A 7,427-nucleotide genomic window follows, 5' to 3' on the forward strand; every position below is an offset into this window, starting at 1 on the left:
AGCATATTCAAAAGCAGAGACATTACTTTGCCAACAAAGGTCCATCTAGTCAAGGCTATGGTTTTTCCTGTGGTCATTTATGGATGTGAGAGTTGGACTGTGAAGAAAGCTGAGAGCTAAAGAACTGATGCTTTTGAACTGTGGTGTTGGAGAAGACTCTTGAGAGTCCCTTGGACTGCAAGGAGATCCAACCAGTCCATCCTAAAGGAGATCAGTCCTGGGTGTTCATTGGAAGGACTGCTGTTGAAGCTGAAACTCCAATACTTTGGCCACCTGATGCGAAGAGCTGACTCATTTGAAAAGACCCTCATGTTGGGAAAGATTAAAGGCAGAAGGAGAAGGGGACGACAGAGGATGAGATGGTTGGATGGCATCACCAGCTCAATGGACATGAGTTTGGGTAAACTCCTGGAGTTGGTGATGGACAGGGAGGCCTGGTGTGCTGTGGTTCCTGGGGTTGCAAAGAGTCGGACATGATTGAACAACTGAACTGAACTGAATTCATCCAAGGAAGTTGTTATTTGCAGTTATGAAATTGGGCCAAAACATTGACAGTTTTCATTTTCTCTTGTTGGACCATCTTATTTAGAATCATGGATGACTGAAGCAAAACAGAATCTTAGACATTATCTGGGTCCAGGGTTCTCAACTCTGTGCTTCAGAATTAGCTGAGAAGGAATTCCCTGGGGGTCCAGTGGTTAGGACAGTGCGTTTCCATTGCCTGAGACCCTGATTCAGTCCCTGGTCTGGGAACTAAGAGCTCACAAGCCAAAAGAAAAAAAAAATTGCCTAAGGAGTTTTAAAAAAATACCCATAGTCCCACCCATCTAACTCAACTGGTCTGACGTGGGGCACAGCATCAATATGAGAGCGTCTATGTGTCTGTGTGTGTGTTAAATTGTACAAAATATGAAATTCACCATTAAAAAAATTTTTAAGAGTACAGTTCAGCATCATTATGATACTCACATTGTTATGCAACTAACACCACCATCCACCCCCCCAGAACTTTTTCAGCTTCCCAAACAGAAATTCTGTACCCGTTAAAAAATAACTCCCGGTTCCCTCTTCCTCCCAGTTCCTGGTAATCACCATCCTACTTGCAGTCTTTATGAATTGGACTATGATAGGTATCTCACACAGGTGGAATCCTGCAAGATTTGTCCTTTTGTATCTGGCTTAGTTCATTTAGCATCATGTCTTCAAGGTTCATCCCCATAGTAGCAGGTACCAGAAGGCATTCCTTTGCAAGCTGGTAGCATCTGTAGTTTTAAAAACTCCCCAGGTGATTCTAATGACCAGGGCTGAGACCCACTCAATTTCATCCAACTCCTTTCTTCTTTGAGGCTTCCCGGGTGATGCAGTGGTAAAGAATCTACCTGCCAATGCAAGAGACTCGAGAAACTCAAGAGACAAGAGTTCGTATGCCTGGGTCAGGAAGATCCCCTGGAGTAGGACATGGCAACCCACTCCAGTATTTTTGCCTGGAAAATTCCATGGACAGAGGATTCTGTGGGCTGCAATCCATGGGGTTGCAAAGAGTCAGACACAACTGAGCACACACACACACTTTCTTATGCAGATGAGAAAACTGAGGTTCAGAGAGAGGAAGTGACCTGCACTTATCATCCTCTCATTCAGCACATGCTTACTGCTCATTCACCATGTTCCGAGTAACTTGGGACTCAGATCTTCCGATCTGAACTCTGAAGCTTCACAGGTTGCCCTATACGCTGCTTTCCTTGTGTTTGAAAAACTTCTAACTTCAATAGCAGTAAAATAGTACTTTCGACTCTGGGGCTATTTTGGGAACCGATTTTTAATATGTTTTTATTTAGAGTTCTTTTTAGAATCATTTTACTTTCTCTAATTATAATCAAAGTTGAATATAGTAATCACAAATCAAGCCAAACTATTAATTTAGTTGAGAATAGCTGATTTACAGTAACTTTAAGTTTATCCTCTAAACCAAGAGCTACCTGGTAAATAAAGAAATAAAAGGAAAGCCTTAAGATGCTATTTCTCTAAAAGATGGGTGGGAAAACTCCAGCCTTCAATTTGATTTCATCTGGCCATAGGAAAAATCCAAAGAATTTATGCCTAAGGCCATGAAATTATAACCTTAAAGTATATAATAGCAATGCCCTTAAAATGTATTTTTGTGTAATGAAAATAATTCAAGAAAGTCCAAAAAAGATGACTTAAAATGCAGACAAAAGGAATGTTTCATATTTCTTTAAAGATAAAATGATGAGTTCATTTTACTTAGGTAAGTTTTTTATTGTGGTAAATTATGCTTGACATAAAGGTTACCATTTCATCTGTTTTTAAGTGTTCAATTCAGTGGCGATAAGGGACTTCCCTGATGGTCCAGTGGTTAAGACTGTATTCTTAGTGCAGGGGGCATGGGTTTAATCCTTGGTTGGGGAACTAAGATCCCACATGCTGCACACTGTGGCCTTAAAAAAAAAAAAAAATCATTCGCAATAAGTACATTCACAGTGTTGTATAACCATCACCAGTATCTATTTTCAGAACTTTTCATCACCCTAAATAGAAACTCTATACCCATTATACAATAACTCCCCATTCTCCTCTCCTCCAGTAGCTTGTAACATCTTTTGTCTCTATGAATTTGTCTATTCTAGGTATCTCTTATAAATGGAACCATACTGCAAGGAGATGCAACCAGTCTATTCTAAAGGAGATCAGTCCTGGGTGTTCTTTGGAAGGAGTGATGCTAAAGCTGAAACTCCAGTACTTTGGCCACCTCATGTGAAGAGTTGACTCATTGGAAAAGACTGATGCTGGGAAGGATTGGGGGCAGGAGGAGAAGGGGACGACAGAGCATGAGATGGCTGGATGGCATCACCGACTCGATGGACTTGAGTCTGATTGAACTCCAGGAGTTGGTGATGGACAGGGAGGCCTGGCGTGCTGCGATTCACAGGGTTGCAGAGAGTCGGACACGACTGAGCGACTGAACTGAACTGAACTGATAATATTTTTCCTTTGTGTCTGTTTTCCACTTAACATAATGCCCTCAAAATTCACCCATGTTGTAGCTTGTCTCAGAATTTCATTCCTTCTTAAGGTTGAATAATATTCCATTGCTTGTATACACGCTTTGTTTATCCATTTATTTGTTGATAGTCATTTGGCTTGTTTCTACTTTTTGGCTATTGTGAATAACACTGCTGTGAATGTGGGTATACAAGTATCTGTTCGAGTCCCTGCTTTCAATTCTTCTGGGTTTGTACCTACAAGTGAAATTTCTGGATCATATGGTAATTCTATGTTTAAGTTTTTGAGGACCTGCCTTACTATTTTCCACAGTAACTGCACCATTTTACATTCCCACCAGCAATGCACCAGGGTTAAAGTTTCTCAAATCCTCTCCAACTTAAGTAAAATTTTAATCTTTGTTTATATAACCCTTGATATTAAAAAGTTTTCTAATCCCTTTGTCTTTTATTCTGCATTTCTAGGTGGCATGGTTGTTTTTCAGTCCGATACAGATGTTCAAATTCTTATTATTCTATTGTACACATCTACCTTCTTTGATTATAAAAGCAATATTTACTCATTGAAAACCTACAGTTCATATAATCCATGTTTCTCGAGGTTTCACCAAGCTTAGAGTACTGATGTGATCACATTAATAATAGTATCTGAAATTTTACTGCCTCTTGCTCCCAGGCAGATCTTCCTTCCTCCTGTTCTGCCCTGCCTGAGGTCGGTCCTGAAAGTCCTCAGGAAACCCCTGCATGAACTGCGGTGGTCTCGGGGTGGGGTGGGGGGCGGTGGTGGAAGTGTTATAGTCACTGATGTAATTTCTGGGGAAGCCACTGGAGGGCAGCAGCTCCCTCCCACTCTTTACCCTCGCTCTGGTGAAGACACTGACTCGAGGCCAATTCCCTTTTTGAAGCAGCAGCTCTAAGATCATGGCATCCGGTCCCATCACTTCATGGCAAATAGATGGGGAAACAGTAGAAACAGTGGCTGGCTTTATTTTTTGGGCTCCAGAATCACTGCAGATGGTGACTGCAGCCATGAAGTTAAAAGACGCTTGCTCCTTGGCAGAAAAGCTATGACCAACATAGACAGCATATTAAAAAGCAGAGACATCACTTTGCCAACAAAGGTCCATCTAGTCAAAGCTATGGTTTTTCCAGTTGTCATGTATGGATGTGAGAGTTGGACTTTAAAGAAAGCTGAGCACCAAAGAATTGATGCTTTTGAACTGTGGTGTTGGAGAAGACTCTTGAGAGTCCCTTGGACTGCAAGGAGATCCAACCAGCCCATCCGAAAGGAGATCAGTCCTGAATATTCATTGGAAGGACTGATGCTGAAGCTGAAACTCCATTACTTTAGCCACCTGATGCGAAGAACTGACTCATTTGAAAAGACCCTGATGCTGGTAAAGATTGAAGGCAGGAGGAGAAGGGGATGACAGAGGATGAGGTGGTTGGATGGCATCACCAACTCGATGGACATGAGTTTGAGTAAACTTCGGGAGTTGGTGATGGACAGGGAGGCCTGGTGTGCTGCAGTCCATGGGGTTGCAGAGTCGGACGCACTGAGCGACTGAACTGAACTGAACTCTCAAAGTGCTGCATGGCAATTACTGTACAGAGACAGGGGTGTGTCTGTCATATAGTTTCTGGTCACACTTTGTCACTTTGGTTTCTACAGCCCCATGAGGAAACTCAAGCACAAGTCTGAATCCAAAATTAACAATTGATGGAGAAAGTGAAAAAAAAAAAAAAAAAAGCTTTAACAACTGATAGCTGGACGCTGATAGCTGGCCGTAGTGTTCCCCCATTGAAAACGAACAATTCTACAAGAGTTTACAATTATCAGACAGTCATTCTGATGGTGGAACAAGGCATTAACTATACCATGCCATAATCATATCTAAACACAGCTAGAAATAAAGGCATCCAAGCACCACAGAAATGTCCAAACACCTCCCTTTTCTAGTTGCATGAGTGACTATGCCTTCCTAGGTAAAAATTAAAATCCCCAATCATTGAATTGCCCCTTCCTCAGGACAGACCTCAATCTGGAACAAGTCTTTGCCTCCCTGTCAGTCAACCAGCCCAAGTCCAGATGCTAATGAGACCCTCCTAACTCATTCTTAACCTTGATCCTCCCGGGTCCTGGAGTGTGCATTCCCCCTTTCTGCAGGATTATAAACCTAACTGTTATCTGACAACAGTTGTATTTCTAGTGGCTTTTTTTTTTTTTGCATTGGGTCTTAGTTGCTGCGTGCAGGCTCTTCTCTAGTTGCAGCACGCCGGCTTCTCATTGCGGTGGCTTCTCTTGTTGCAGACACATGGGGTTCAGTAGTTGCAGCTGGTGGGCTCTAGAGGGCGCAATCAATGGTTGTGAAACACGGGCTTGGTGGCTCCGAGGCATGCGGGATATTGCAGGACCCGAGACTGAACCCGTGTACCTTGAGTGGGCAGGCAGATTCTCAACCACTGAGCCACCGAGGGAGTCCCTCCAGTGGCCTTTGACTGACAAGCTTTGCCTGGAGATGTTTAAGAGATTTAGGCTGCTGTCACCACTCTGCTTCGTCACTGTCTCACCCCCTCTTCCAAACTGATGCCTGCAGAACGACTGGAGTTTCAGGTGAAAAAAATTTTGTGTTTTTTTCTGAAAACTTACAGTGAACATGGAATACTTTTATAATTTAAAATAAAATTACACCTTTAAAATAATAGTACCTAAGAGTGTATATACTCTTCTGCCCACTACACCACTGATAAAAAAGCTTTGAACATCCCTATGATTTTCTCCTTGTTTTACACATCAAAATCATGACTATACCCTTTCTCTCTCTCTCTTTTTTTAATTGGAGTATAATTGCTTTACAATGTTGTATTAGTCTTTACTGTACAATGAAGTGACGCTGCTGTATGTATACATATGGCCCCTTCCTCTCGGACCTCCCTCCCATCCCACCCCTCTAGGTCTTCACAAAGCAAAGAGTTGAGCTTCCTGTGCTTTATCATAGGCTTCCACTAACTATCTATGTGTAAAATAGATAGTTTGTGTGTATGCGTGCCAAGTCACTTCAGTCGTGTCCAACTCTGTGGACTGTAGCCCCCCAGGCTCCTCTGTCCATGAGATTCTCCAGGCAGGAATACTGCAGTGGGTTGCTATGCCCTCTTCCAGGGGATCTTCCTGACCCAGGGATCTAATCTGCTGTTTCTTATGTCTCCTGCAATGGCAGGCGGATTCTTTACCACTAGTGCCACTTGGGAAGCTCCGTAGCGTATATGAAAGTGAAAGTCGCTCAGTCATGTCCGACTCTTTGTGACCCCATGGGCTGTACAGTCCATGGAATTCTCCAGGCCAGAATACTGGAGTGGGAAGCCCATTCGATTCCCAACCCAGGGATCGAACCCAGGTCTCCCGCATTGCAGGCAGATACTTTACCAGCTGAGCCACAAGGGAAGCCCAAGAATACTCGAGTGGGTAGCCTATCACTTCTCCAGCGGATCTTCCCGACCCAGGAATCAAACCGGGGTCTCCTGCATTGCAGGTGGATTCTTTCCCTGCAGAGCTAGCATACATCAATCCTAATCTTCTGATTCGTCCCATCCTCCTCTTCCCTCTGCTTTTTGTTGGTTTTTCTACCCCTTCATTGCTCCTCTTTTTTACATTTTACTCTCCAAGAGCTTCTTTTCTTAGCTTATACATATATATTCACTTTTATACCATTCTTCCCTCCGTGAGTTCTACGGTAGGGCCTGCGAGCTCTCCAGTGAGTAGTAGCTTCTGGCAGAAGCGGGACCACCTCTTTCTGCCCAGCTTGGGAAAAATCACTACTTGATCGTGGCTCTCCTTTCTGTTGACCCTGAGTGGGGATTTAAAATGCTGTTCGATGCACTCCTGGTCACTACAGCTGACACACTGGGGCTGACCTTCCAGATGAAAATGGTTTGTCATCTCCCGACACAGGTAACAATCTTGACAATTAAACTCCCCCTCTTCATAATTTGTGATCTCATCACCACCACCTAGGGGCTTCCCAAGTGGCCTTAGTGGTAAAGAACTGCCTTCCAATGCAGATGACATCAGAGATGTGAGTTTGATCCCTGGGTCGGGAAGATCCCCTGGAGGAGGGCATGTCAAACCACTCCAGGATTCATGCCTGGAAAATCCCATGGTCAGAGGAGCCTGGCGGGCTACAGTCCACAGAGTCACAAAGGGTAGGACACGGCCGAAGCAACTTAGCACACACACACCATCACCTAGACTGAGATAATACTCTTGAACAGCCTTTAAAGAAAATGATATTGGAAGAGTGATATTTAAACTACTTAGATTAGAAGAAAAAAATGCTCATTTTTCTTGCTCTGTAAATTACTCATCGATATGAGGAACATATAAGAAATGCTGTTATTTATTTATTT

The 7,427-nt window shown here is 43.2% G+C and overlaps 1 long non-coding RNA gene across 4 annotated transcripts in view; it reads left to right on the forward strand.

Annotated features, from left to right (window-relative positions):
- Positions 1-2,690, forward strand: part of LOC113877815 — a 95,429-nt gene extending 92,739 nt beyond the window's left edge. For all 4 annotated transcript variants that reach the window (XR_003506830.1, XR_003506831.1, XR_003506832.1 and 1 more), the window contains one exon: positions 2,649-2,690. This is a non-coding gene — a long non-coding RNA (uncharacterized LOC113877815). The remainder of the gene's footprint in view (positions 1-2,648) is intronic.
- The last annotated feature ends 4,737 nt before the right edge of the window (positions 2,691-7,427 follow it).

The sequence above is a fragment of the Bos indicus x Bos taurus genome, chromosome 19, assembly GCF_003369695.1.
Source record: "Bos indicus x Bos taurus breed Angus x Brahman F1 hybrid chromosome 19, Bos_hybrid_MaternalHap_v2.0, whole genome shotgun sequence".
Taxonomy (NCBI): domain Eukaryota; kingdom Metazoa; phylum Chordata; class Mammalia; order Artiodactyla; family Bovidae; genus Bos; species Bos indicus x Bos taurus.